Source organism: Notolabrus celidotus, unplaced genomic scaffold, assembly GCF_009762535.1.
Source record: "Notolabrus celidotus isolate fNotCel1 unplaced genomic scaffold, fNotCel1.pri scaffold_45C_arrow_ctg1, whole genome shotgun sequence".
Lineage (NCBI taxonomy): Eukaryota > Metazoa > Chordata > Actinopteri > Labriformes > Labridae > Notolabrus > Notolabrus celidotus.
Genome location: NW_023260266.1, coordinates 76,936 through 86,937, shown reverse-complemented (window position 1 = coordinate 86,937; position 10,002 = coordinate 76,936).

Here is a 10,002-nt window from a genome sequence, read left to right as displayed (position 1 = left end):
TACCCTGCCCTGCCCTGCCCTGCCCTGCCCTGCCCTGCCCTGCCCTGCCCTGCCCTGCCCTGCCCTGCCCTGCCATGCCATGCCCTGCCCTGCCCTACCCTACCCTACCCTGCCCCCCAACAGTGCTAATAAGGTGGCTTATGTACAGATAATAGAATTACACAGAGCTCCTATCTCGTGAAATCTGGGTCTCCTCATAGTCCACTGCCCGGGTGTTCCAACACTTATCTCGCCCTTGTATTTTGAAATCAAAAACACAGTTTCCCTGCCCTCTGCAGGAACAGCAGAGGTAACACCAAACTACTGGGCAGGTTTGAATAGAATGCACACGTTATCACCACACATTTAACCTCCTGGCTCAACAATGATGACTGGCGTAGAACATAGGTAACAAAGCACACTAGGAACCAAAACCACAGAACTACAGTTATAGCCAAAATGGTGAAGAATGCCCTCTTCTTGGCCTGATCACCCTGCACCTTATTCTTCCCCCCGTCCCCAGGCCCGGGACGTTTAAGGACACACAGAGCAGACAGACTGCAGAAAGACACAACAACCAAAGAAGATACCAAAGGACCAAGAATGGGGATAACAACAGAAGAGGGAAAGTAGAAAGCTATTGCAGAGGACCAAAGGACGAAGATCAGCCAAGAACACCAGATGCTGATGTTTCTGATCCAGACCCCACGTCCATTTTTATGCAGCATGTAGATTATGGGGTGCACAACAGCCAAGTATCGCTCCACACAGGTCAGGATGTGAAAGAAGTTCTCTCCGAACCAAGTGATGGATTGCAGAAACGTTCCTGTGGTTTGGAAACCAATATAAAAAAAGACTAAACCCAAAACCCAGATCAACTCCAAGGCAGCGACGTGGTAGGTGATGATGTCAGAGTGGCTTTCTGTTGCAAAGGAGCGCTTCTTTCTCCAGCGTTGGAGCCCCAGACCCAGGATGAGGATGGACAGCGGGAGATGGAGGAGGGTCCTGATGACGTAGAGGGCAGTGCCGATGGACAGACTAAGTGTGGAGATTGAACAAGGACTGAGGTCTGAACTCTGGGAGGAGTTGTCAGGGGAAGAGACGTTGACTGACGTATTCATTGTCTGCAGGTGGAAACCTAAAGGGGGAGAAGAAGAACATGAACCAAACTGGTGATCTACACTCCACATCATGAGCGCTCGTCCAGTTTGTCCACCCCTTTTGTGGTTGGTTTGACTGATTCAATATGTTGGGACCAGGGCTCTAAATTAACACCCGCCAACCTGCCAAATGCGGGTGAAAATTCATTTTGGCAGGTATTAAAAATAACTCACTAGCCAGCTTGGCCGGTGATAAATGAGGCACTTTACCATCTATTTCACGGGACACGGGAGCGCCATTTCTACGGGAACGCAACCATCGAGGCTTCCGTACTTGGGAGGTGGGCGTGGTTTCATCTACACTGGGTTGGAAAAACGAAAGACGCCAGTACAAAAACAAATACAAGTACAAACAAGACGTAACTGAATTAAACTTTAAGCATTTGAAATAGGTTGGGTTCGTTTTCTTAGAAAGATGATTGATGACAGGACTTACCATGAAGACTACATTTAATTACCAGAAAACAAATGACTGAGGAACTACTTGCTGGCAAAGACCTACGTGTGCCAAAGTCATTACTAATTAAACCGTTTCAACCTCTTCAAATACCCTACCCTACCCTACCCCACCCTGCCCTACCCTGCCCTGCCCTGCCCTACCCTGCCCTGCCCTGCCCTACCCTGCCCTACCCTGCCCTGCCCTACCCTGCCCTGCCCTGCCCTGCCCTGCCCTACCCTGCCCTGCCCTACCCTACCCTTCCCTACCCCACCCTGCCCTACCCTGCCCTGCCCTACCCTACCCCGCCCTACCCTGCCCTGCCCTACCCTGCCCTGCCATACCCTGCCCTGCCCTGCCCTACCCCACCCTGCCCTACCCTACCCCACCCTGCCCTACCCTTCCCTACCCCACCCTGCCCTGCCCTACCCCGCCCTGCCCTACCCTGCCCTGCCCTACCCTGCCCCACCCTGCCCTGCCCTGCCCTACCCTACCCTTCCCTACCCCACCCTGCCCTACCCTGCCCTGCCCTACCCTGCCCTGCCCTGCCCTACCCTACCCTACCCTTCCCTACCCCACCCTGCCCTACCCTGCCCTACCCTACCCTGCCCTGCCCTGCCCTACCCTGCCCTGCCATACCCTGACCTGCCCTGCCCTACCCTACCCCACCCTGCTCTGCCCTACCCTGCCCTACCCTGCCCTACCCTACCCTGCCCTACCCTGCCCTGCCCTACACTGCCCTGCCCTGCCCTACCCTACCCTACCCTTCCCTACCCCACCCTGCCCTACCCTACCCCGCCCTGCCCTACCCTGCCCTGCCCTACCCTGCCCTGCCCTGCCCTGCCCTACCCTTCCCTACCCGACCCCGCCCTACCCTGCCCTGCCCTACCCTACCCCGCCCTGCCCTGCCCTGCCCTGCCCTACCCTGCCCTGCCCTGCCATACCCTGACCTGCCCTGCCCTACCCTACCCCGCCCTGCCCTACCCTGCCCTGCCATACCCTGACCTGCCCTGCCCTGCCCTGCCCTGCCCTACCCTACCCTACCCTGCCCTGCCCTGCCCTGCCCTGCCCTACCCTACCCTGCCCCCCAACAGTGCTAATAAGTTGGCTTATGTACAGATAATAGAATAGACGCCAGTACAAAAACAAATACAAGTACAAACAAGACGGAACTGAATTAAACTTTAAGCATTTGAAATAGGTTGGGTTTGTTTTGTTAGAAAGATGATTGATGACAGGACTTACAATGAAGACGATTGTTTTACTCCTGATTAGGGGTGAGCCCGACTAAGGATTTACTTAGTGGAATCTGATTCATCAGATTTTGCCCGTAGTGGATGAATAGTGGAATGTTTGTTGTTTTTCCTTATTGACCCAAAGTCTGCATGATGGTGACCGCATGACAATATTACACATAACCCTTTACAATTAAGAGACTCAGAGCTTAAAGTAAAAGGGACAACAGAATATTATAAGTATAAAACTTTGAGTTTTTAAATCTATATTACAAAAACAACGAGGTGATGAAGGAGAGAAAACTCAAATAAGACCACCATCAGTTAAACATGGAACAACGCTCCACTATAGAGAAAGGAATCAGGAGATATTTAAACAGTGTTCACACAGCAGAGAGCAGCACTGCAGAGGGTAGTCTGTCCAACTCAAACCTGAACCAGCTAAAGGGTTTTTAAATCTCTTAACAGAACCTTTTAAAACAGTCTTTCATCTCGTCTTTGTCCGCTTGAGTCTTTTCAAACTGTACGTGAGGAAAACCATCGTGTGTACGGGCAGAAGTGCGCTCCTGTCTTTGTTGACTGTAAATCCTGTCTTTGAGAATATCCTCTCTGATGGTGTGGAGGTGGATGGGATGCTGTGGATTGTTTCTGAGGCTTCAGACAGCTTTGGGGTATCCCTCCTGGTTCTTTTGGCCCCGTACAGTTTTTGTGTGGTCCGGTAATCCTTGATCTCACAGCCCTCTTCATGAAGCTGCTCCTCATCTTCATCACTAGTTTTTAAGGATCAACTGAAGTTTTATTTCCTGACATTTTGAGCTGCCATGAACGTAGAAAGATTTAAAGACCAGCTGAGGTACGTCTGCTCCACAGGTCCTGCTAAATGGGAGAGTCCACCTTTAATTACCAGGGGAGATTTAATGACCACTTTAAGGAGATTTAACACTTCAAGAGCTGTTCTCAAAATTACATTCAATAAGTCTATATTTATATAAAATAGGATATATGAGACACTATTTTTACAGGAAACAGGAAAATAATGTAACATTAGACATTGAGCACCCCCATGGTTTGAATGGAATGATCCACGTTTCATATGCAAATATTCAACTATGAGATTGGCAGTCGACTAAGACTCGTTAGAACCAATCGTCCAATATTCCACTATTTGGGGTCACTCCTACTCCTGATTATTTCATTGAATGGATGGCGTGTGTGTGTGTGTGTGTGTGTGTGTGTGTGTGTGTGTGTGTGTGTGTGTGTGTGGCAGCTGACTATTTCAGAACGAAGAACATTCATTCACATGAGATCGGCAGGTCTGGGGTTATTAATAATTAATGTAGCGCTCCGGTTTGCCTTGTGTGTAATTACCCACAAGCCATTTCTTGCCCAGGCTACGTGATACAAAACGACCACAGTTGAAGTTGATTGAAAACAAATTGGAGGTTAACCTGTGTGCGTTCTACGATATTGAATATTTTCCATCATCTGCATGAGACACAGGCGCAGGTCCGTCTGTGTCTGTGCTGCCGCTCCCCCCTTACAGTGTCAGGCTGGGGTCTGAAGCGCAGCTTGTTTTGAAAGCGGCCACATGTTGTTTTTTTTATAGCGATCTTTAGGTCTGACATTTTCCCCCTGAATGTGAAGAATCTCTTTATTAAAGCCTCTAAAAGTTCCATATCCCGGATCAATAAGTTTGTTTTTAATGGAAGGATTTTTAAATCAAATGTTTAAACTTCAGCTGGAGTTCAGATTTCAAACCCACGTTGTTGACTGCTGCAGAGATTTCATCCAGACGTGTTTTTTCTGATGGGATAAAGGAACTGATTTAGATGGGGCTCTGAGTCACCGTGATGAGTGCCTGGACCATATTTTCTCAACTTTGGTGAAATGACGTGAAATAGGCGACCCCGTCCACAGAGAACATATCCTAGATTACCTGCCGGTCCTCTGGGAATGTTCTCATTAAAGGGGAAGAGCTCACCGGCACTTATTGTGGCTACCAGGAGCACTAGTGTACTGTAACTCATACGACCCCACTTCAAAAACACTGAAATATCCCTTTAAGATATTCCTTCGTGAATGAAATGTGTTGAGCTGATAGTGACATTACAGTGAGAATCATTGGATTACCAAAGTCTGTAAGAGTCAGAATGTGGGGATGATTAAAGTCAGTTCAGTTTACTTCAATCTGTACTAAACTCTGGAGCTTCAGCTCCTTCAGATATCAATGAACTCCTACCTTATCAGAAGTGTTCGGTGTTAGTCGTCCTCCTTCGACGGCAGCAGAAGACTCAATGACAGCTCTTCACTGGTTCCTTGTCCACATTCAAATGATCCAGGAGTTATTAATGATCTGTTGGAGCAGAAGCCACTTTGCATGTTATAGAGCGTATTCGTGATAGCTCTGGTCAATTAATCACAGGAGGCAAATTATCCTTCAACAGTCCACACAGCTTCCTTGTTTTTATGCAAAAACTTAACATCAAAATAAAGATTTCACATTCATTATTATTGGGATAATCTAATCCACTGAGTTTACCAAAGTGCTGCACAATAAAATAAGATCAAGCAAATAAGACGCTTTAAAAAATACTTGAAATCACTGTAAGAAGAAATAAAAATAAGAATGAAGAAGAAACAGTGACCACACAACTCTCATGCTGGGTTAAAATCCAAATAAGAACAATTAAAATATTAACAATTTAATGTATTTATTCACATTTCGACATATTAGCATGTGTCGTTATATGGAGCACTGGATATTTCTACTTTTCCACCAAATAAGTAGACAAATACATTTTAAAAAACCTCAGAGCTTTTACACTGAGATTTAAAAACCTTCACAGATTTAAAGACTGAAGAAATCAAACCGATGGGAAGTCACCTGCTTCCTTTTTTTTTTTTCTTTAATCTTTATTCAACCAGATAAAACCCTTTGAGATCAGGATCTCTTTCACAAGGGTGACCTGGCCAAGAGGTCAGCAGAACAGTTACAAGAAAATGACAGTACAAGTTAAAACATACAGTTTATAGATGCATAGTGTTTTACAGTAGGAATAAGAGGTGTGGAGGCTGTAACAAAACAACAAACAATAACTTAAGGTTTAAAACACAGGCCCTGTTCAGTGCTCTCACGCTGTCTGTCCCTCAGGATAGAACAGAAGGCTCCAAGTGTAAGAGGTTCAGAGAGGTTCAGGTTAGTCTGTAGAGCGCTCCATGCCATGGGGGCAGCACAGCTGAAAGCTCTTTTTCCAGATTCAGTCCTTACCTGAGGAACAGATAAAACAAGAGTAGTGTTGGAACGCAAAGTTTTGGGACCGATTTTTCTCTAGAGTGCACAGATAGTGAGGAATCAAGCCTCAAAGAGCCGTATAGATCAGGGTCAGACAGGGTTTGGATCTGTGTGCACTCAGAGAAGGAACATTTGATTTCACATACAAATCACAACGGTGGGTGAGACGACTACAGCCAGGGACAAATCTCAGTGCAGAATGAAAAACGGTGTCCAAAGACTGGAGACATTTAGAGACATAAAGCACGTCCTCGTAGTCAAGAACTGATAAGAAGGTCGCTGTCACTACCCATAGGAAAATACATTTAGAGAGGAGATCTCAAAGTGTTTCATTTCTGTCTCCTAGACAACAATGAGATCTGTTTGAAAGCACAATGAGACTATAGCTTATGTCTCCTGTTTCTCATTCTTGCCTCCAGAGACTAAGTCTCAGCTTAGTCTCCCTTTCAGTTCCAAAGGAGATCTGGTCAGAATCTGAAATGGTTCTCAGGTATTTCTCAGGTGTTGTGACTCCTTTTGAGCTCAGGTGGAGAAATCAGGGAGCTCTCTCAATCTAACCTCATCCATTTGTTTTAGTCAGACTCAGTTTTTGTGTCTCAAGTTGAGCTCAGATGGAGCAAAGAAAGAGCCTGAGCTCATCTTTTCATCAACATTTATAGAGCCCTGCAAAATTAACATTTCAGTGTAATTATCCACAAACTTACAATTCTCATTAAAACATTTGAACCACTTCAAGATCAGATATTTAGATGTGAAATGATCTCTTCTCTGACTTCACAGTCTGGTCCTTCCTTTACAAGTCTGTGTGGAACAAAACCACTTCACTAAGATTTAGTGGATTTGAGAGAAACTGCAACAGTTAGAGATTTCATATCTCCAGGTCTGACCGACCCTTTATTTAAAATATGGGCCGCAAAAGGGCCGACCAGATTTATCCAGATTATTACAATTAAAGGAGGGGCAGATTCTTTCCTGCATGTCTTCCCCCGCTCACTACTCCCCACATTTCCTGTCTCTCTTCAGCTGTCCTGTCAAATAAAGGCCAAAAATATATTTAAAACAAGAGAAGAAAATGATCCATTAATGAGATCTCTCATTTAAGTCTCAAATAAGACTCATGTCATGGTCTCAACTAATTCTCCTAGTGGATTTTAGGAGAAACTAATGAGAACAATTTGAAACTTGAACGAGGCTGAAGAGAGAATCTCAATTTTGTCTCCAGAGACTTAGAAGAGAAAACCTCGAGCAGTAAAATGTTCTTTCTGACCCTGAGAGAGAAGCAGGATCTGTTTCTAAAAAAGAACCCAAGCCTCACACCAAGTTTAGTATTCAAATTATTAATATGGGCTTTAAATGAAATCTCCTGATCTAGGATCAAACCCAAGTACTTGTCATTTAAAACCCGCTCTATAGGATCTCCTTTGGATGTAACAGTATTTGTAGTGGTCTGTGGTAGCCCCTTTGTGTGAGAGAAAACCATGAGCTTGGTTTTATCTGTATTTAAAACCAGTTTTAGATCATTCAGACGAGACTGGATAACATTAAAAGCAGCCTGTAAAGACTCAAAAGCCTGAGTAAATGAGGTTGAACAGCAATAAATAATGGTGTCATCTGCATAAAAATGATACACTGCATTTGACAAGTTGTTACAGAGATTGTTTATGTACAGTCATGGCCAAAAGTTTTGAGAATGACACAACTATTAACTTTCACAAAGTCTGCTGATTCAGTTTTTATAATGGTAATTTGCATATACTCCAGAATGTTAGGAGTGATCAGCTCAACTGCAAATAATTGCAAAGTCCCTCTTTGCCTTGAAAATGAACTCTATCACCAAAAACACATTTCCACTGCATTTCAGCCCTGCCACAAAAGGACCAGCTAACATCATTTCAATGACACACAGGTGTCACACACATTAACACAGGTGTGGGTGTTGATGAGGACGAGGCTGGCGATCAATCTGTCATGATTGAGTGACTGGACACTTTAAAAGGAAGATGGTGCATGACACCATTGTTCCTCATCTGTTAGCCATGGTTACCTGCAAGGAAACACGTGCAGCCATCATTGCATTGCACAAAAAGGGCCTAACAGGGAAGTTTAGAGCAGCGAGTAAGATTGCACCTCAGTCAACCGTCTATCCAATTATCAAGAACTTCAAGGAGAGAGGTTCAATTGTCGCCAATCAGGCTCCAGGGTGCCCAAGAAAGTCCAGCAAGCGCCAGGACCGTCTCCTGAAGGCGTTACAGCTGCGGGATCGGGCCACCACCAGTGCAGAGCTTGCTCAGGAATGGCAGCAGGCAGGTGTGAGTGCATCTGCACGCACAGTGAGGCCAAGACTTTTGGAGGAAGGCCTGGTGTCAAGGAGGGCAGCAAAGAAGCCACTTCTCTCCAGTAAAAACATCAGGGACAGACTGATATTCTGCAGAAGGTACAGGGACTGGACTGCTGAGGACTGGGGTAAAGTCATTTTCTCTGATGAATCCCCTTTCCCATTGTTTGGGGCATCTGGAGGAAGGCTTGTTCGGAGAAGACGAGGTGAGCGCTACCATCAGTCCTGTCTCTTGCCAACAGTGAAGCATCCTGAGACCATTCATGTGTGGGGTTGCTTTTCGGTCAAGGGAGTGGGCTCTCTCACAATCTTGCCTAAAAACACAGCCATGAATAAAGAATGGTACCAGAACGTCCTCCGAGAGCAACTTCTCCCAACCATCCAAGGGCAGTTTGGTGATGAAGAATGCCTTTTCCAGCATGATGGAGCACCTTGCCATAAAGCAAAAGTCAGAACAAAATGGCTCGGGGAACAAAACATTAAGATTTTTGGCCCTTGGCCAGGAAACTCCCCAGATCTTAATCCCATTGAGAACTTGTGGTCAATCCTTGAGAGGCGGGTGGACAATCAAAAACCCACAAATTCTGACAAACTCCAAGCATTGATTATGCAAGAATGGACTGCCATCAGTCAGGATTTGGTCCAGAAGTTGATTGACAGCATGCCAGGGAGAACTGCAGAGGTCTTGAAAAAGAAGGGTCAACACTGCAAATATTGACTTATTGCATGAATTCTGTGTAATTCTCAATAAAAGCTTTTGATATTTATGAAATGCTTCTAATTGTATTTCATTATACCATAGAAACATCTGACAAAAACACCTAAAAACCCTGAAGCAGCAGACTTTGTGAAAATGTAATATTTGTGTCATTCTCAAAACTTTTGGCCATGACTGTAGATTGGAAATAAAATGGGTCCCAGCACTGAACCTTGGGGCACCCCTTTTGGTAATGTCCAGAAAAGAAGAGGTAGTCCCAGCCAGTAGTTTTTCAGCACCAGTTTTGAAATTCACTGCTTCATTTATCTTTCCTCTTCGTGGTGGACGTATGACGGGATTAAAATCCCCCAGTAATAAACCTGCTGCTTATGCAAACCTGAGTAGCTGTGTGCTCGCTTAGTTTCCACATGTGTACGTGCCATCAACACATAAACATAGTGCACACTCCTAAAGAGGCCCCAGTTTAACTTCTCACCAATGAACTGAGCCACAGGGTTCATGATGTGAAGCAGCACGTATGACAGGATTCAAATGACCCATTAGTTAACCTGCTGCTTATGCAAATCTAGCTGTGTGCTCTCTGACTTCATGTGTCTGCATGTTTGTGTTGTTTTAAAATGTTTGGACAAGAAAATTCACTCAAAGTGTTGTCCTTTAAAGAGATATATGTTTATTTAAATCCAATTCAAACATGTCAAACACAAACATTTAACAAAATCAAAGGAATAAAACATGTGTACATAATCCACCATCTTTAGTCAAGAGCCTGAAGAACAGAGGACTCAGAGGAGGGACAGAAAAGCTCTAATCAAAGCTCAAATATTTCATTTCAGCTTAAATATAAAGG